At 44.5% G+C, this 21,276-nt stretch overlaps 1 protein-coding gene across 19 annotated transcripts in view; it reads left to right on the forward strand.

The window, feature by feature from the left end:
- The window catches only part of NFASC (neurofascin), a 141,810-nt gene that overhangs the window by 23,328 nt on the left and 97,206 nt on the right, over nt 1–21,276 (forward strand). For all 19 annotated transcript variants that reach the window (XM_045583028.1, XM_045583031.1, XM_045583030.1 and 16 more), the window contains exon 2: nt 20,188–20,318. The gene's annotated coding sequence lies outside the window, so the exon portion shown is untranslated. The remainder of the gene's footprint in view (nt 1–20,187; nt 20,319–21,276) is intronic.

Genomic DNA, 21,276 nt, shown 5'->3' on the forward strand with positions numbered 1-21,276 from the left:
GTTGTTGGTTTTTTTTTTGTGTGTGTGTGTTTTAATCCTTATCTGAGGACATGTATGTTTGGTTTTTTTAAGAGTGAGAGAGGAAGGGAGAAAGAAACATAGACTGGCTGCTTCCCATATGTACCCCCAACTAGGGATCGAACCCGCAACCTTAGGATGTGCCCAACTGGGAATAGAACCCACAGATTTTTTGGTATACCGGGACGATGCTCCAACCAGCTGACCCACCCAGCCAGGGCCGTATTGTGTTTTGACAGAGGAAATAGTCTTTGTCAGAAGCTTTCCCAGCTCACTACCTCTTGTGATTAATTCACCAATTTGGCCATACACTCATCCCTATACCCAGCACTGGCAAAGAGGAATGGTATTACCAAGATGGCTTAGCCAAGTCATGGCTCATCCCTTCGAGCTGGAGGAAGATCCATCTCCCTGACCATGGCACCACCAACAACCAAAACCAAACCGGGGTCTTAATACATGAGGAAAGAGGAGGGAATGGCTGTTGGTAACAAACCAATGGTGTCTTCTATACCCATATTTTTGGTCCTTGTAATGTAGGTTTGCAAACATTCAATTCAACATTTATTGAGCGCTTACTACATGTCAAGAACAGTTATTTCACCACCGGTCAGATTTTAAAGTGAGTAGATCCTCTTCCTACCACCGTCGGTTGGCCTCTGTTATCCACAGAGGTCTTTCCTGCTTGAAAACTGGACCAATTCTCTAAGGCAGTGTTTCCCAAACTTTTGACATTTGTGTACCCCTTCTATAATTTTCGTAATGCTGAGTACCCCTCGTACTTATAAGAACGTAGAATTAGGCGCAGCTAAGCACCGTGCAGTGCAGTGCATATCCCCACCAAACTCCAGTGCAACGCGTACCCCATCAAACTCTTCGCGTACCACACTTTGGGAAACACTGCTCTAAGGCCTGCTCAGTTCTAAATGGATCTTGAGGTCAGTTCCCTACCATTTGTGGTGGGAGTAGCTATCTCTGAGTGCTTTCTTTTTCCCTCTGCTCAATTCACTGTCTCCCACCTTATGCACTGCATTATTCCATTCCTCATGAGTCATCTGTTCATCTCTGCTGACTGTCCTCACTATGGACACACTCCTGGCTCAGAAAGTTCCCATGAGTCTCCCATGCCTGATGCATGAAGTCTCCGGCCTGACAGGATGTCTTTGTAGCCACTAACTGTTGCCTCCGCAGAGGGGCCCTGGGTGAGGGAGGGTATTAAGGGGTTCATTAATGTCAGCTCAGTTACTTGAGTCTTTCGCTACAAGAATGTATTGTGTTATTTGCATGATTAAACAAACAAAACAAAAAGCTTTTAGCCTAGCATCCAGAACTTTCCGCATTCCAGCTCCTCTCCCACTGTTCGACATGAACCTTCCTCTCCATCCAGTTGGCATCCTTCCTGTCCCAGAACCTGGAATTGCTCCTCAAAACCCAGTATCAAATGACCCATGCCTTTCGGTCCTGACTCACTTCATTTCTACGCCTTCTCTGAGCTTCCAAGACTAAACTTGGAACGCCTTACCAACAACCCATTTGACCCCCTGCAGCCCCCACACCTCCCCACAGACCTGTGGTCTCTTCCTTCTCTGAACTCCTGGTGCACTTTGCTGTTGAACACCAGGTCTCCAAACACATCTGCCCCTTGTGTCATCAGCCTGCTCTTTGGGTGCTGCCGAATGGAGCATCCATTCCACTGCCTCTATTCAGTCACTCTGATTCTGCTGATGACGCTAAATGTGGCTGGGGTGACATAGACAGGATTTCCATTGCAAAATGGGCTTGAAGGTGTCAGAAATGCATTGCCTATAAACTGGAGCACCTGAACTATTCATTTGGCATTCAGATATTTTACTTCCTGCGAATATCTCTGATATTGGAGCCTAGAAGTATTACTTAAATGCCACATTGTTACTATTTCCTATTTATCATACCCTCATAACAAGATAATAAAGGGACATGATTGGCCCTGGTCTGGTAGCTCAGTTGATTAGAGAGTCATCCCAATATGCCAAGGTTGTGGATTTAATCTCCAGTGAGGGCACATATAAGAATCACTAATGAATGAATAAGTAAGTGGAACAACATATTAATGTTTGTCTCTCTCGCTCTTCATTCTCTCTCTCTAAAAATCAATCAATAAATAAGAAGAAATGCCATCTTTATTTTTTTTAAAAATGGGACAGTATCATATATTTTCAATAAGTGTCACGTGGCTTGATTTTAATAGTAGTTCCTTATATTTTCTTTGTCGCTATATTTTCAAAACAGCACCCACAGACTTGCTCATTTTTTAGATACTTCAGACCCCAACTTGGAATTTCAGGGTTGATGTTTTCAGTCCCCCCTTATGCATCTGACTCCTCTGACCCCATAGTCACCTGCATGGAGGTACAGCATCTTCTAGAGCCTTCTCCGGTTTTCAGTTTCCTCTCTCATCTCTAGGAGGCTGGGAACGAAGGGGATGGGTTCTGCAGAGGGGACGGGTCACCTGGAAATGGCCCGGTCACTGGCCCCCTTGAGATGATGTTGTTTAGAAGCTTCTGACCTGCCCTCACCTCGGCCCACTCTCTGGTCAGAAGGAGAGAACATAGAGTGGGCCAAAAGGAATGAAACGGAGGCAGGACAGCCAGAGGAGGGGTAATCAGAAAAGCTGAATGTGGAGAACCGAGGTCCAAGGCCTGACATCCCGAAATTAGTGGGAGGGGAGCATTGCAGCCCCCCGCCCGTGGCTGCTGCTGGAGGGGGGTTGGTCATTGTATTCTGAGCAGCCTGCAGCTGGCATTTAGACAGGCCCAGAATGTGAATTCCTGCAGGGGAGGCAGGAGCACAATCCCGCCTTGTTCCCGTCCTTGGAGGACTCAGGAAATAGTTTTTAAGACAATGCCCTCCTTCCTGGGCTGTCACTTGCTTGTTTGCTCTGAGGATTTCTCAGTAACTCTTTGGTCTCTGTTTCTGTGTTTGGAGTCCGCTCCCAGCCGCAGTGGGGACTGGTAGAGACTTTGGGTTTCTGTGAACGGCTGGTGGTACATTAATGGTGCCATTCTACTTACGTGGGACTTACAAAGGGTCCCTCCTTCCTTTGTTCCTCTAGACATCCGCTCAGCAAACATGTTCCAGGCTTTGGTTGTGTGTCCAGGACCATTCTGAGAACTATGTGGGGTGGAAAATAAGTAAAAGGCATGGTTCTTGCCTCAACAGTCTGTCGTTAGCATATAATAATATCACGAATAAGAATGGCTGACACCATTTATTGAATACATCAGCAATTCTTTTTATAAAAAAATAATAAATCTTTATTGTTCAGATTATTACAGGTGTTCCTCTTTCCCTCCTCTTCCCCCATAGCTCCCCTCCACCTGATCCCCAACTCCACCCCATGCCCTTACCCCCCTGCCCCTATCTTCATCCATAGGTGTAAGATTCTTGTCCAATCTCTTCCCTCACCCTCTGAGAATTGTTAGTCCAATCCCTATCTATGTCCCTGATTCTATTATATTCACTAGTTCATTTTGTTCTTCAGATTTTTTATTCACTTGATTTTTAGGTTCCCATGTTGGTAAGTATGTATTTTATGTCTTTTTGTTGTTCATAATTTTTACCTTTACTTTTTTCTTCTTCTTCCTCTCCTTAAAGAATACCCTTCAGCATTTCATGTAATTCTGGTTTGGTGTTGATGAACTCCTTTAACTTTTTCTTGTCTGTGAAGCTCTTTATCTGACCTTCAATTCTGAATAATAGCTTTGCTGGGTAGAGTAATCTTGGTTGTAGGTTCTTGTTGTTCATCATTTTGAATATTTCTTGCCACTCCCTTCTGGCCTGCATAGTTTCTGTTGAGAAATCAGCTGACAGTCGTATGGGTACTCCCTTATAGGTAACTAGCTTTTTTTCTCTTGCTGCTTGTAAGGTTCTCTCTTTGTCCTTTGCCCTTGGCATTTTAATGATGATGTTTCTTGATGTGTCCCTCCTTAGATTCCTCTTGTTTGGGGTTCTGTATGCTTCCTGAACTTGTAAGTCTATTTCTTTTACCAGGTAGGGAAAGTTTTCTGTCACTATTTCTTCAATTAAGCCTTCAATATCCTCTGGCACCCCAAAAATCGGATGTTGGTACACTTTAAGCCGTCCCGGAGACTCCTTACACTATCCTCACACTTTGGATTCTTCTTTCTTTCTGCCTCTCTGATTGGGTGATTTTTTCTTCCTTATATTCCAGATCTTTGGTTTGATTTTTGGGGTACGTTGATCTATAGTTGAGTTTCTGTATATTCTTTATTTCAGAAATTGTATGCTTAATTTCTGACTGGTCCTTTTCCATTTTTTTGGTATTCTCTTTAAGGTCCTTGAAGATCTCACCAAGCTTCTTGGAGGTCTCATCAAGTTTCTCAAAGGTTTTTAGAAGATTTTGAATAATCTTATAAATGTGATTCTGAACTCTGTGTTGTCCAGTAGTTTACTTTCCGTCATCTTTCCCATTTGTGACATGTTTCTGTGTCTCCTCATTTTGGCTGATGGAGTGGCTTTGTGTGGTAGGTGACTATAGAGTCCAGTAGTTCAGCTTCCTTAATCCCCTGAGGTGGTCGCTTTTGGTATATCTCTTTGTGGGCTGAGTGCAAAGTCTTGGTGTAATTAAGCCTTGATTGCTGTTGGTACACTGGGAGGAATTGATCTCCAGGTCAATTGTATGTGAGGACCCGCTCTGTCTATAAAGGAAGAACTGCTGTGCTGGAGACACGCCTTGTTTCACTGGGGCTTTGGTGCTCACTGAGTCCGTCTCCCGAATGAGTGAGTCACTTATGGGTGTGAGGGGTTGAAACTGACCACTAGGAACACTGGCTTCTTGATCACCAATGGGGTACAGTTCATTTGCTTGGGACTTGTCGGTTTGTTGCTGGAGCTTTGTTGCTGGAGCTGCAGTTTATTTTGTTAAGCTGCCACAATACCAGCCATTTATATGCAAAAGCAGCTGTGTGGTGCCTTGGCAGGTCTGTAGAATCCGTGGGCGGGGCCTCAGGGCAGGGTCTCAGGGTGGGGCAGGGTCTTAGGACTTCAGCAAGTTTTTGTTTTGTTTTTTTACAGAGAGGAAGGGAGAGGAATAGAGTGTTAGAAACATCAATCAGCCGAAACCCGTTTGGCTCAGTGGTAGAGCGTTGGTCTGCGGACTGAAAGGTCCCAGGTTCGATTCCGGTCAGGGGCATGTACGTTGGTTGCAGGCACATCCCCAGTAGGGGGTGTGCAAGAGGCAGCTGGTCGGCGTTTCTCTCTCATCGACGTTTCTAGCTCTCTATTTCTCTCCCTTCCTCTCTGTAAAAAATCAATAAAATATATTTAAAACAAACAAACAAACAAAAAAACATCAATCAGCTGCCTCCTGCACACCTCCTACTAGGGATATGCCCGCAACCAAGGTACATGCCCTTGACCGGAATAGAACCTGGGACCCTTCAGTCCGCAGGCCGACACTCTATCCACTGAGCCAAACCAGTTAGGTCACCTGGAACTTCTTAGAAATAAGTAATGAATGGAGATAACCAATGGAGAGCCCCACCCCGAGGTGCTGCATTTTAATGAGACCCTTGAGCGATGTATTCCTCTGCACATTGAAGTTTGGGATTTAGCTTGGTCTGAAGTAGAGGATGAATGAAGAAAGGCCTTCTCTGAGGTGTGGTGAAGACCCCACAGGAAAGGAGATGATGGGGTCGCAGAGCAGCCTGTGGGCCTCTGGGACTGAGTCCAGGACGACAGCCGAGTGTGGGGAGACCGGGGCGCTGGGGGGAGGCCTCGCAGACCGGGATGACTACTTAGGCCCAGTGAGAATGGGCTGAAGAACAGCACTGTCCCCAGTTTGAGGCTGAGGAAACCATTGCTCAGGCCACACAGCCAGCTGGTCACTCACTGGCAAACTAGTAAGAGCTGGAATTACATCTGGGTCTCCAGTTCCAGAATCCATTTTCTGAATCGCTGCATCATTTTATCTCGGGACATTAAGAAGATAAAATATAAGAAGATACAGTTTTAATGCATCTCTGTATAATCTAGGAGTTGAAGAATCATGTAATGGCTTCAATGAAATAGGAGGAGTAAATTTGCAATGAAATGAATGAACCAAGAGGTGACATAAATTCCGGCTGAGCAGTGTTCTCCCCCCCCCCCCCCCCCCCGAGTTGCTTAGGAGATACAGTATTAAAGGAGACACCATAAGTTATGTAGGTAACTCCGGTTATCTGAAAAAAATGAAGTAGGCTCCTTTCTCAGAAAGAACCTTTTTTCTTTTTCCTGTTATTAAATGCAAGAGGAAGTATGGAGCGATTACTTGTGAGGATAAAGCACTCTGATTAAGCTATAGTGTTTAATCAGATTCCTTCCCTGCACTGCCGGGCTGAGCGAGCCTGGTACCATCTGGTCCGTCGCTCAGGTGTGACCCTGCAGCAGAGCTCATGGGCCAGAGGGCAGGAGGGAGGGGCCGGGAGGCACAGGAGACCACGTGCAGCCTGTGGCTCTGCGTCTCCGTCCACAGGTGAGATTTGGGCACTGGCACCAGCTCCGAGGATCAACTGAGATGCACAGTCCCCTCCGAGGAGACTCTCCAGGTCCTGTGTGGCCCACTCACTAAGCTCAGGTTGGCCAGGCCAGCCACTGCAGGTTGCTGTGCAAGCAGACCCTGACCTTCGGTGCTGGGGAAGGTTAGAGGAGGAGATGGGAGCCCCGGGGCTTTGGGGATTCTAAAGCTATGGGAGGTATGACCTTTAACCCTGGGAGCTTCCAGTCTAATGGGAGAGGCACAGCCCCTGCCTTCAGACAGCTCCCGGGTCAATGAAGTCCAGACAGAAGGCGAGAAACATGCCTGTCCCAAAAAAAGCAGCCACAGAATAGAAAGAGCACAGTGGTTTATCTAGCTTAGACTCTAAGCTACCAAAGCCGTAAAAAGGCCACAGCGCTCCTGGCTTCTCGCTGTCACAGGGGACATTGGAATATGTCCACCTGCTCCTCCTTATTGTGTCCCGTCCAGCCGCAGAAGCAGCAGGTGCTCATCACACCCGCAAAATGAGAAGCGGGGGGGCCCGTGCTGTCCCAGGGGGTGCTCCTCCAAAGTCAGTGGCTTTCTCTGCCCAGGGTTGCTTTTAGGTTGCTAAAAGCTGAGACAGGTAACTGGGCCCCCCTCAGGCCGCCTCTTCTCTTTCCCCCTCATCCAACCCCCCTGCTTGGCCCACAGCTAACACGCTGCTGCATAGCCCAGGCCGGTGGCACCAGTGGGGGTGACACCTTCGCCAGCCCCTGCCTCTGGAGGACAGCTGTGCCTCCCAGCTTATGTGCCAGAGCACTGGACCAACTCTCTAAGTCCTCCTTAGTTCTAAACCGATCTTGCAGTCAGTTCCCTCCCATTTTTGGTGGGTGTAGCTACCTCTGTGTGCTCTCTTTTTTCTTCCCTACCCCATTCACTCTCTCCCTCCTTGTGCATTGCATGATTCCGTTCTTCATGAGTCTTCTGTTCATCTCTGCTGGCTGTCCCCACTATGGACACACTCCTGGCTCAGAAAGTTCCCGTGAGTCTCCCATGCCTGATGCATGAAGTCTCTGGCCTGATGAGATGTTTTTGTAGCCACTAACAGTACTACCTCTGCAGAGGGGACCTGAGGAGAGAGGGTGTTAAGGGGTTCATTAATGTCAGCTCTGTTACTTGAGTCTTTTGCTACAAGTATGTATCCCCATTCTTGTCTAGCTCGTGATGTGCTTGCGTGGTCTTGGCAAAGATGGAGCCCTTCTGTCTGCCAGCCCTTCCTCCCCAGCGCCTCCCAGAAAAGAAAGAGAACCTGAAGACATCTGAAAGGGATGTCGGCTTCAGAAAGTTCTTGCTTTTGTCCCACGAATGACTTAACTTGTCGCCTTGAGCAAATTCTCCTCCACGTCTTTTTTAAATTTTTATTTCAGAGAGGAAGGGAGAGGGGGAGAGAGAGAGAAACATCGGTGATGAGAGAGAATCATTGATCAGCTGCCTCCTGCATGCCCCCGACTGGGGATTGAGCCCACAACCCAGGCATGTACCCTTGACTGGAATTGAACCCTGGACCCTTCAGTCCGCAGGCTGACGCTCTCTCCACTGAGCCAAACCAGCCAGGGCTCTCCTCCACTTCTTTTTGCTGCTCCCAGGACCACCACGCTCCCATCACTATCAAACAGGAAGGATGGGGTGCAGAAGGCCATGAGATCAGAAGTTATGGCTCTCAGGACCAATTCCTGGCTCAGCTACTCCTAGTTGCGTTTCCCTACTAATTTACTTAAGGAGATTCTTTTGTTCCTCAAATAAGGGATTTTAAAAAATCATTTGAGCATCACTTTTCATACCTATAAGGTGGGAATGATGATGATCCTGTTACACTGGGTGGTTGTGAAGATCAGTTGTAGAGAATATGTTGAAAAAGTTTGGACATTTTACAACATTGAATAACCAATGTGGGTCCGTTTATTGAGGTGACATTAGTTAATAATATTATATGGATTTAAGGTGTACAAAATCGTAATTCAATATCTGTATACTCTGTTGTGGACTCACTACCAAATGTCTAGTTTTCATCTGTCACCATGTGTTGGACCCTCTTTACCCATTTTGCCCTCCCCTGATCCCCTTCCTCTCTGACAATCACCATTCTGTTATTTGTATCTATGAGTTTGTTTTTATTTTGTTAGTTCATTTTTTACTTTTTTTTTTGCTTTATATTCCACTCCTGAGTGAAGTCAAAAGGTTTTTGTCCTTCGTTGTCTAACTTATTTCACTTAGCATGGTACCCTAGGGAGCTATCCACGTTGTCACAAATGGCAATATTTCATCTTTAAGGCTAAATAATATTCCATTATCTTATTTATCCACTCGTCCGTTGATGGACACCTAGGTTGCTTCTGTATCTTGGCTATTGTAAATAATGCTGCAATGAACACAGTGTGCATATATCTTTTTATATTATTTAGAAGAGGAATTGGGGATCATATGATCGTTTCATCCTTAATTTTTTTTAAGAATCTCCATATTGTTTTCCATAGTAGCTGTACCAATTTACAGTCCCACCAACAATGTACAAGGGTTCCCTTTTCTTCACATTCTCTGCCATTTTAGGAGGTGATAACTCACTGTAGTTTTGATTTGCATTTCCCTACTAATTGGCGATGTTGAACATCTTTTTATATGCCCTTTGGCCATCTGTATGTCTTCCATGGGGAAAAGTTGACCCAGATACTCCGCCTATTCTTATTTATTTTAATTAATTTTTAAAATATTTGTTATTGATTTTTTTTTTTTATAAAGAGAAAGAGAGGGGGAGAGGGAGAGGAAGAGAGAAACATTGATGTGAGAGTGGAACTTCAATTATCTGCCTCCTGCCGCCCCCTTCTGGGGACTGAGCCCACAACCCCCACATGTGCCCTCACCAGGAATTGAACTGCCAACCTTTTGGTATACAGGTGATGCACAACCCACTGAGCCGCCATGGCCAGGGCTCTGCCCATTTTAAAATCAGATTGTTTATTGTTGTTGTTCAGTTGTATGAGTTTTTAAACTGTATTTTGGATATTTTAATCCTTTATCAGTAGTATCATTTGCGAATACCTATATTGTCCAATTTGGTGGCAGGTAGCCTTTCACAGTATTCTTTTACAATCCTTTGTATTTCTGTGGTATCCATTGTAACTTCTCTCCTTTATTTCTGATTTCATTTATTTGAGTCTTTTCTCTGTCTTCCTTAGTGAGTCTAGTTAAATGATTATCAATTATTTATCTTTTCAAAGAACAAGATCATTTTATTTTTTTCTATTCTCTCTTTATTCTCTATTCATTTATTTCCACTCTGATTTTTGTTATTATATTTCTTTTACTGACTTTGGCCTTTGTTTGTTCTTCTTGTTCTAATTATTTAATGTGTGGTGTTAGATTGTTTATTTAAGTTAATTTTTGTTTTGTTTCTTGAGCTAGGCCTGTATTATTATAAACTTCCCTATTAGTGCTGCTTTGCTACCAAGATTTTGGTATTTCATATTTTCAGTTTCATTTGTCTCTATGTATCTTTTTATTTCTTCTTTTATTTCTTTGTTGACCCAATAGTTATTCAGCAGCATGCTGTTTAATGTCCATATTTTTGTGATTTTTTCCAGCTTTCTTCTTGTAGTTGATTTCTAATTTCTCTTTTTTGTTTGTTAATCCTCCACAAAGCATATTTTTTCCATTGATTTTTCAAGCAAGTGGAAAGGAGGGGGAGAGACAGAGAGAGAAACATCAATGTGAGAAAGATATACCAATTGGTTGCCTTCCGCATGCACCCCGACCAGGGCCGAGGATCGAGCCTACAACCGAGTTGTGCCCTTGACCAGAATAGAACCCTGTACCCTTCAGTCCATGAGCTGACGCTATAACCACTGAGCCAAACCAGCTAGGGCTTGATTTCTAATTTCATACCAGGTGGTTGGAATGATGCTTGTTGCGATTTCAGTCTTCTTAAATTTATTTAGACTTGTTTTATGTCCCAATAGATGCTTTATTGTTGAGAATGTTCCATGTGCCCTTGAGAAGAATGTATTCCATTCCTTTGGGATGGAAAGTTCTGTGTATATATATCTATGAAGTCCATCGGGTCTAATGTGTCATTTAAGGCCAATGTTTCCTTGTTGACTTTGTGTCTGGGTGCTCTATCCATTGGTGTAAGAGGGATGTTAAAGTCTTCTACTATTATGGTGTTGCTGTCTATTTCTCCCTTTAGATCTGTTCATAATTGCTTTGTGTATATATCAGTGCTACCAAATTGGGTGCATAGAATTAATAAATGTTATGTTTTTTTATTAATTGTCCCCTTTATCATTATAAAATGCCCATAATTGTCTCTCATTACCTTTTATATCTTGAAATCAATTTTATCTGATACAAGTATGGCTCTGCCCACTTTTTCTGGATATCATCTGCTTATAGTATCATCGTCCACCCCTTCACGCTGAGCCTGTGTTCATCTTTGGAGCTGAGATGAGTCACCCTCAGGCAATATATAGTTGGTCTTGTTTTTAATCCTTCTAGCTACTCTGTGCATCTTAGTTTGTGAGTTCAGTCCACTTACAGTTGGGACTTACTGTAGCCATTTTATCTTTTACTTTCTGGTGCTCTATGTCTGCATTGTTTATTTTCCCTTGCGTTTCTGTCTACTATTTTAGTTTGGTGGCTTTCTTTTATGTTTTTCTCATTTCTCTTTTGTTAGTTTGTTTGTTTGTTGTTTTGTACCTCAGCTCTGGGTTTTTGTTTTGTGGTTACCATGAGGTTTGTATAAAATGTCTCATAGATAAAATAGTTATTTTTCTTCTGAGAGCATTTTATCTTCATTCACCTATACAAGTTCTGTTCTTTTCCTCTTCCCCTTTTTATGTCTTGCTGTCATAAGTGATTCCTTTTTATATCTGCATTCATTATCAAAAGCAGTAACTCTAGTTGTATTTAATGCTTTTATCCCTTTAACCTTAATGTTATAGTTAAGTGTTTAATATCCTGTTTTGATATAGAGTCACACTTTCCTGCTGCTGTCTGTCTGTCTCATTACTCAGCGTTCTGTGTATTTTTGTCTTTGGTTTCAGTAGAAGAATGCCTTTCATCATTTTTTTTGTAGTGCAGGTCTTATGGTAGTAAATTCCCCCAGCTCTTGTTTGTCTGGGAAAGCCTTTATTTCTCCTCCAATCTGCAGGATAGATTTATTGATATGTTATTCTTGGCTGGTGGTTTCTATCTTTCAGTATTTTTAAAATATCATCGCACTCTCTCTTGGCCTGTAGAATTCCGGTGAGAAATCTGATGGGGTTAGTGTCTTTTATTTATTTTTTATTTTTTTACTTTACTGCCTTGAGAGTTGTCATTAACTTTAAAAAAAAAATCCTCACCCGAGGACATCCTTTAAGAGAGGAAGGTAGAGACAGAGACAGAGAAACATAGATGTAAGAGAGAAACATCAATCAATTGTTTTCTGTATGCATTCCCAACCAGAGATCAGACATGAAACTCAGGTATGTACCCTGACTGGGAATCGAACCAGCAATCCCTTGGTGCACAAGATGATGCTCAACCAATTGAACCACTCCAGTGGGGCTTATCATTAACATTTGACAGTCTCTTGGAGAATTCTTTTTTTTTTTGCATTGAGATAATTAGGCATTCTGCTAGCTTCTTACATTTGATTGTTCGGTTTCTTCCCTAGGTTGGGAAGTTCTCATCAAATATGTCTTTGAATAAGCTCTTTATTTCTGGAATGCCCAGTATTATTATGTTGCCCTTTCTAGTGGAGTCAGGTAGTTCTTGTAGAGTTCTTTAATTTTTAAAACATAGTAGTTCTCTCTCTTCTTCCATCTGAATCATTTCTAGATGTCTGTCTTCAAGCTCTCTAATTCTGTCTTTCATACGGTCTGCCCTCTTTCCAGTGCTTCTAATGCATTCTATATCTCATTTATTGAGTTCTTCAATTCCAAAAAATCTGTTCGGTTCTTAAAAAAAATAATGTCAATCTCTTCTGTTCATTAATTTTATTCATCTGCTTTTTTGAGGTTTTTTTTTTATCTGCTTTTTTGAGTTTTCTTGTATTTCACTGAGATTTTTTTAAATGAATGCTATTTTGAATTCTCTATCATTTAGATTACAGTCTTCCATACATTTGGTTCCTAGGGAATTTTCATTTTCTTTCTGTGTTGTTGTGTTACTTTAGTTGGATTGTTCATATGCCAGCACATTTGAAGTAGTGAACACTTTTCTTACTTAGGTACTGTTTTGATTTTAACAATTCAGCAGGCTGCTAATTCGAGGTCTTCCTTTTGTGTTCCAGGAGATGTAGCTATAGTGCAAGTTTTTGTTTTTTTCTTACCTGGGCTACTCACACCTCCCAGAGTGGGGATGGGGGGGGGCAAAAATGTGGTCATGGAGGAGGTGCTGCCTGGGTGATTGAGGTGGCGAGTGGCCTTGTTGTGTCTGGGTTGCCTCGGCCTTGGATCATCACCACGTTGGTTGAGGGATGTATGGCTGGCTCACTAGCCCTCTGCACTGCTGCTTTATTCTGTCTAGTGTGGCTGGGAGGCCATAGATGATGCTACCAGGCTCTGCCGCTAGCAATTGGGGGAGGGAGACAGAGTCTCAGGTGCTGACACTGCCTCTACCCATCTCATCAATGTGGGGGCCACATCCCAACTTCCCCTCTGCTACTGCATAAGCTGGGGCCTCAAGCAAAGCCACAGGGACTGGGGAACTGAATCTGTGGGCACCATTTCTGTCCTCCCCCCATCCTGCCTCTCCTACGTGTTCCAGTTTGCTCACCTTCAGAGGCTCTGATGTGTGGATCACTCGGGTGTGCTAGTGTGTTGAGCAGAGGAACTCTTGTTGGGTTATAGATATCTAACTATCGATAGTAGTTGTAGATTTAAAGGGGACTTCTCACTCCGTCATGAGGCTCCTGTCACTCTTAGTATTATATTTGAAGGGGACATGCATAGACACCCTCCCCTTTTCTCCTCACACAGTTGTGGTGCTGGTAATTGGGGTGAGGGTGAGGGAGAGATCATACATGAAAACAAAACGTTTATTAAAATATAAGAAATTCAGCCGAAACCGATTTGGCTCAATGGATAGAGCGTCGGCTTGGGGACTGAAAGGTCTGGGTTCAATTCCGATCAAGGGCATGTACCTTGGTTGCGGGCATGTCCCCAGTAGGGGGTGTGCAAGAGGCAGCTGATCGATGACTCTCTCTCTCGTCGATGTTTCTAACTCTCTATCTTTCTCCCTTCATCTCTGTACAAAATCAATAAAATATATTTTTTTAAAAAATAAAATAAAATATAAGAAATTCATATGAGCCAGAATAAATGTGGAGTTTATTTGGCTGTATCTACAAGAGGAAGTAAAGGTGGGCACAGCAGTGATTCCAGTTGCCTTGTGTCCCATGCTCCTCCCCTCTGGTCCTGGGTAGGGCTAGTCTTGGTTTGCGTGGCCGCTCCCCATGTGCGTGTGGCTGGGACCTGAGTGATGTTCCGCCTTTCTCTGCATCATAACCCCGTTCTCCTTGTTCACTTGTTCTGTGGAGGAAGTCCCTCCAATACAGTTGGGAATCCAAGCAGCATCTAACGACGCAAGTGCTTTCCCACATCCTGATTACAGCTCGGCCTCTGTAGAGTGCCCCCTTGGCCCCTCCTGGCCGGCAGGTCGTGGTCTTCCAGAATGTTCTGCCTGAAGCAGGAGCCTGTCTTTCATTGCATCTTTCTTCCCAGATCCCAGTCACAGGCCTGGGGTCCAGTTACCTGATTTATTTTCCTCAAGAAGAGATAGTTCATACGTCAAAACATTTCTCTCCCTGGGTCCTGTTATCAGTACCAATTTATGTCTGATTCGTGGAATATTTTAAACCAAGACGTATTTGATATATAAGCTAAGTATCGCCGCACCTTCTCTTCCCCTCCTCCCCCCCTTGGGAATAATAACAATTTTCTGAGATAATTATAATACAAAGAGAACTTTTTAAAGAAATCCCTTGTGTAGCTGGCTCGTCTCGTATCTTCACAGGGTCTTTCACATGGTTGGTTTGTTCTGATTGCTGGGAACATATGGCATACAGGGGGTGTGGGTTTTGCTAATTATATAGTCTTGTTGCAGATTAGCTTATTTTGCCTGCTGTGTAATATAATATTTCATTGTTTGACTCTAATGCAGTTTAATTACCAGTGTTTCTGTTGATGAACTTTGGTGCTTTTTCTAGGTTTTTGCTGTGGTGACTAGTGCTGCCAGGAACATTTGGTACATGTAAAGAGTGGCTCATGGGTATATATCTAGGAGTAGATTTGCTAAATGATAGTTTGTGAATAATCAGTTTACAAGATAATGTAAAACTTTTTCCAACATGGTCGTACCCTTAGTGACGCATAAGAGACTGGGTCTTCAACCTCTTTCAGCAGACTTAATAACTTCTGCTAATTGAATGAGTATAAATTGATATCTCATTATGGTCTTGATTTGTATTTCCCAGATCACCACTGTGTAATCCCGTTTTTCTCCTGCTTTTATTTTGATTGGTTTATTTACATAAAGAAGTTTTCCTTCCTTCCTTCCTTCCTTTATTTCTTTTTATTTATTTATTTATTTATTTTAATATATTTTATTGATTTTTTACAGAGAGGAAGGGAGAGAGATAGAGAGCTAGAAACGTCGATGAGAGAGAAACATCGACCAGCTGCCTCCTGCACACCCCCACCGGGGATGTGCCGGCAACCAATGTACATGCCCCCAACCGGAATCGAACCCGGGACCTTTCAGTCCACAGACCAATGCTCTACCACTGAGCCAAACCGGCTTCGGCCCTTCCTTTATTTCTTTAATTTAAAGATTATTGAGATTTAACTCTTTTTTTAAATATATTTTTTGTTGACTTTAGAGAGAAAGGGAGAGAAATAGAGGGATAGAAATATCAGTGATGAGAGAGAATCATTAATTGGCTGCCTTCTACATACCCTCCACTGGGGATCGAGCCCACAACCCAGGCAGGTGCCCTTGACCGGAATCAAACCCAAGACTTTCAGTTTGCAGTCTGGTGCTCTATCCACTGAGCCAAACTGGCTAGGGAATTATTCATTTATTTTTAACTTATAGTTAACATAAAGTATTATATTAGTTTCAAATAAACAACAGAGCAATTAGACATTTTTATACCTTACAGAGTTATCACCCCATAAGTCCAGTACACATCTGGCACCACACATCGTTATTACGATATTATTGATTATATTCCCTATGCGGTACTTTACATCCCTGTGACTAATTTTATAGCTGGAAGTTTATACTTTCTAATACCTTTCACCTTTTCCTCCCATCTGCCCTCTCCTAGGTTGTAATATGTCTTTGCCTGTACCTTAAGTTTTTTTTTCTTAAGTAGGCTTATAGAGGTATACCTTACATGAAATAAAATCCAGCTTTGTGCCCTGGCTGGTGTGGCTTGGTTGGGTGTCAACCCTGTAGAGTTGCTGATTTGGTTCCCAGTCAGGGCACATGCTTCAGTTGCAGGCTCCATCCTGGTAGATGGCATGTAGGAGGCAGCTGATTGACATTCCACCTCACATCGTGTTTCTCTCTTTCCCTCTCCTTTTCTCTCTCTCTAAAAAATCAATAAAAATATTTTTTAAATTCAGTTTTGTTAGGTGTACAAGCTTATGAATTTTACAAACACATACAGTTGTATAACCACCTACGGAATATATCCATCATTCCAAAACGTTCTTGCCCTGGCCAGTATTTCCCAGTGGCTAGAACATCAGTGCACACACAGAAGTGTCTCAGATTCATTTCCTGGTCAAGGGCACATACCTGGGTTGTTGGTTTGATCCTTGGGCCTGGTCAGGGAGTGTGCAGGAGGTAACCAATTGATGTGCCTCTCACATCAATGTTTTTTCCCCTCTCTGTCTTTCTCCCTCTCTCTCTCTATCTCTTTCTTTCCCTCCCTCCCTTCCTTTCCACTCTCTAAAAAATCAATAGAAGAAAATATCCTTATCTACTCACCTGTAAACAGGCATTTGGCTTGTTTCTACTTTTTTTTTTTAGCAATTACGAAAAAATGTAGTATTCATAATGTAGGTTTTTGTGTGGACATATATATTTTCATTTCTCTTGAGTAAATACATAGAGTGGGATAGCTAGGTCACTTTTTTAGGCTATTCTGATAAGTGTGTGTGTGTGTGTGTGTGTGTGTGTGTGTGTGTGAGATATCTCACTGTTTGCTGGTTCTTTTCCATGTTTTTTAATCTGCATTCCCCTAAGACATAATGATGTTGAACACCTTTTCTAGTGCTTATCTGCCATCTGGATATCTGCGTTGGTGAAAAGACCTTTCATGTCTGCCGGCCAGGTTCTAGCTGAATTGCTTGCATCTTTACTGCTGAGTTTTGAGAGCTATTTATAGGTTCTAGAACTGGTTCTTTGTCAGACATGTGGTCATTCTCACTCTTCCTCCTCTTTCACAGAGCTGAGTTTTTAATTTTGATGAAGTTTGATGAAGTTCTTTTTATCAGTTTTTCCTGTCAGGGTCATGCATTTGTCATCAAATCTAAGAACTGTTTGCTTAGCCCCAGATCTCAGAGATTTTCTCCTGGTTTTATTTTATTTTAATATTTTTATTGATTTCAGAGGAAGAGGGAGAGAGAGAGAGATGGAAACATCAATGATGAGAGAAGTTCATTGATTGGCTGCCTCTTGTACTCCCTACAGCTGGGAACGAGCCTGCAACCCGGGCATATGTCCTGATCAGGATTCAAACCTAGTTCACAGGTCGATAATCAGTGAGCCATGCCGGCCGGGTTCTCCTGTTTTTATTTTAGAATAATCTGAATCCACTAAAATTTTTGCTGCGATTTTGATAGTGATTACATTCAACCAGTATATCCATTTGGGGAGAATTTGCATATTTACTATGTTGTGTCTTCTACTCCATGAACGCAATATGTCTCTCCATTTTCTTGTATCAGTGTTGTGAAGTTTTCTGCGAGCAAGCCTTGTAGTACATGTTTTGCTATCGTTATTTTAAATGTCTCACTGTATGTGTAGACCATCTCTGGGAGGACGCAAGAGCCTGGTCACAGTGGCTGGGCAGGAGCGGGCTGAGTGGGACTGGGAAGCGTGGGACAGGTTTGGGAGAGGGATTTACTTCAATATACTTTCACTGCATAGTCATTTGTATCTTTTGAGTTTAATATCATGTGAAGAGATTAACTCTTCAAAAAAATCAATAAATTCATTTTTAAATGCTTAGGTAAGGGGAGAAAGAGAGAGAGAGAGAGAGAGAGAGAGAGAGAGAGAGAGAGAGAGAGAGAGAGAGAGAGAGAGAGAGAGAGAGAATATGAATGAGTCTTTGTTCCCTGAGCACAGACTGGACATCCAGGGGGCAACAGCACAAGACCAAGGGCCCAGGAAAAGTTAAATGTTGTACTTCTTCAGAAATATATGTGGATAGAACCAAAGGATTTCACAGAGGAGCCCGGGTGGGGAACCTTTTTCTTGCCAAGGGCCATTTGGGTATTTATAACATTATTTCAGGGCCATACAAAATGACCAACTTAAAAATTAGCCTGCTATATTTGGTCAGACATTTAATTAACTCACCTCTAATGCCTCTGCAGGGCCAGACCAAATGTTTTTATGGGTCTTACACGGCCCATGGGCCAGACATTCCCCACCCCTGTGTTAGAGACATCCCCAGACCCGTGTTTATTGTGTGGCAGAGGGGAAATCAATCTGAGAACAAACATTTGCTGAGAAGAAATCTGTAAATACTCTGGGGCATACGTTAGCCGTGAGCACTGAGAAAGCAGCGTGGGGACCGGGGAGCAGCCAGCACTCCTTCCTGTCATCAGGCTGACGTGCTGTGCCTCCTCTTGTCCTTGGTGAGCGCCTTCCCCTGCCATACTCACCCTCCCGCCCAGGCCTTATCCAGAGGAATACACTAGGTGTCTGGCCTCTGGGTTCTACAGGCAGTGCCCAAGGTGCCCAGCAACCTGGCCCCGGTCCCCACCCGTCTGTGACTCAGAGCTGCTCTTCTCGCAGCCTTCGGGATAGCAGGGATCTTGCTTGATCCCTGTTTCTTCCCAGAGCATCCAGCATCCTACCTGGAACCTTCCTATCCCTGGGCCAGAGGGAGCATCTATACCTGGGCTCATTTAGCCCTTAAAAGCATTGGTGGTGATTATAATCTCACTCATCTTTAAGGGCTCTCTTTCTGTCTGTCTTCCTCCAAATCATAGCTCCCATTTGATCCTCATAGCAACCCCAAAGGACAGATCTGATCCCCAATCTTAACTAATAAAAGAAGAACATGCAAATCAGCCATCACTCTGCTATGCCCACAGCCAATCAGGGAATATGCAAATTAGCACAATAAAGATGGAAGATAATTTGCATATGCAGGCAGGGAGCAGTGGGGAGGGACAGAGTCCCCTCAGCCCCTCAGCCGCCCAGGGCTGGCCTGAGGCACAGGCAAACCTCAGATGTCGGCTGCCCAGCCGTTTAGGGCTGGCCCAAGGTACAGGCAAGCCTTGGATGGCAGCTTCCCAGCCACCAAGGGCTGCCCGAGGCTCAGGTAACCAGGGCCAGCCAAAGCTTGTACTGCCAGCAGTGGTAGCAGCAGAGGTATGATGGGGGCGTTGCCTTCCCCTGATTGCTGGGTCACCTCTCACCTCTGAGGGCTCCTGGACTATGAGAGGAGGCAGGCTGGGCTGAGGGACCCCCCTCCAGTGCATGAATTTTCATGCACCTGGCCTCGTCCTATATAATAAAAGCCTAATATGCTAAGTGTTCAGTCAACCAGTTGGCTGTTCAACCAATCAAAGCATAATATGCTAATGATATGCTAAGGCTGCTCAACTGCTCACTATGATGTACACTGACCACAGGGGGCAGATGCTCTGACTGATAGGTTAGCTTGCTGCTGGAGTTGGACTGAGTGAGAAGGGCCAGATACACCCTGGAGCCTTCCTATGGTCCCTCCCCAACTGGCCAACCTCCTGCGTCCCTCCCCGGCCCCAATCATGCACCAGTGTGGTCTCTCAGCTTGGCCTGCACCCTCTTGCAATCTGGGACCCCCTTAGGGGATGCTGGAGAGCCAGTTTCAGCCCGATCCTGCTGGCCAGGTTGAGGGACCCCACTGGTGCATGCATTCCTGCACCGGGTCTCTAGTATGACATAACAAGCTAGAACTTAAAATCCATGTCACCTGACACTAAATTAAATCTTTCAACGTGTTATCATTTGTGGTGAACTCATTTGGTTATCTGTAGATGGGGAAGAGAAACATAATAGTTCTCCTAAGTAAGCTAAGAAAATGAAGCCGATGATTGAGGGTACATTCTCCCCTGGGTGGAGGAGGGATTCTTCCAGATAGGCCTCAGCTCCTTTAGGTGAACAGGGAATCGGCAATTAGATTATGGAGTCAGAGCATAACAATGATCTTCTAGGTGAAGAGAGGCCCTCACCCCCAGAGGCTAACGTGCAGGCACCTGGCAGAGCCTCTCCGTTTCTGCAGAGTGCCCTGAACGTCCAGCAAAGATGCAGTTATGCCGCGCAGAATCTCCCAAATAAGTGGGCCGAGATGTCATTTCCCAGCGGATGGACAAGCCGCAGACCACAAAGCCTGTTCTCTTTCTTCCTAGAGTGACCCTGGGGTCTTCTTTGTGTGCGCTTTGCGACGCTGATTGACGCATGTGCAGCTTGGGACACTGGAGGTTTCCTTCCCGCCACCTCCCCTGGAGCTGTGAGAAGGAGGCTGCATGAGGCAGAGACGGTGAGTGGGGCTTGGGCCTGGGGCTGGTCTGGGAGGGGTGAGGGTGGGGGCCGGTTCTTGACTCTTGCTCTTACTCTTTAATGAGAGGAGATTCTTTGCCTGGCAGCCCCCCACCCCAATCTTTCGAGGGGACATGTTCATTCTCCCCGGGTTAGGACACAGGGCCAGACCTTGAGGCTCTCCTATGGCGTTGGGAGGGCGTGTGCTCCTTTTCCCCCAGCAGGTGCTGTCAGCTGGCTTAGTCTTGCCATTGTCACAACCTGCCATTGTCACTTTACTGGAAAAGTGTGGAAACAGCTTTGTTTGTGCCCTGCACCCCTCTCTCACTTAGCCTGGGAGCTTCCTGAGTGACAGCCCCCGCATATGGGGGGCAGTCTGAGGACCCCTCCCCTGGGCGGAGCTTTGGGCCCCAGCAGATGGACGGCTGTCCAGGGAGCAGTAAGAGGCTCAGGCCCACGTCCCTGAAGCCACACTCTGTGTCCAGGGTTTGCATTGTTCCCGTCTGGGTTACAGCTTCCTGCGGCTCCCAGAGTCCCTGTTTCAGTCTCAGCCGGGGGAGGATGTGCAAGAAGTGAGGGTGTTACAGGAGACCCGAGAAGAACCAAGCAACGCTTAGAGAGATGGAGTTACACGTTATTATTACGCGCGGGCTGAGAGAAACTGTATTTCAAATTCCGGCCCCAACATGGAGGGACTTTCCCTATTTATATGTTTTTACCCTCTTTGTCTCCCAAATATGGGTGTTTCCGGTCCCCTTTGCAAGTTCTTAAAGAGCCCCTGTGTGCTGGGGCTTTGAGACCTTAACCAAAGGCTTGGCCTGGCGCCAGCACTGATAACTTCGTCCGGGGAAGGTTTATGGCCTCTCTGGAGTCGTCTTATTTTCCTTATTACATAAGCAAGCAGGCATTTACAGAAGCCAAAATAGCAGGGTTAAAGTGTCAAACAGCAGTTTTTATGT

This window comes from Pipistrellus kuhlii, unplaced genomic scaffold (assembly GCF_014108245.1).
Source record: "Pipistrellus kuhlii isolate mPipKuh1 unplaced genomic scaffold, mPipKuh1.p scaffold_m20_p_18, whole genome shotgun sequence".
NCBI lineage: Eukaryota > Metazoa > Chordata > Mammalia > Chiroptera > Vespertilionidae > Pipistrellus > Pipistrellus kuhlii.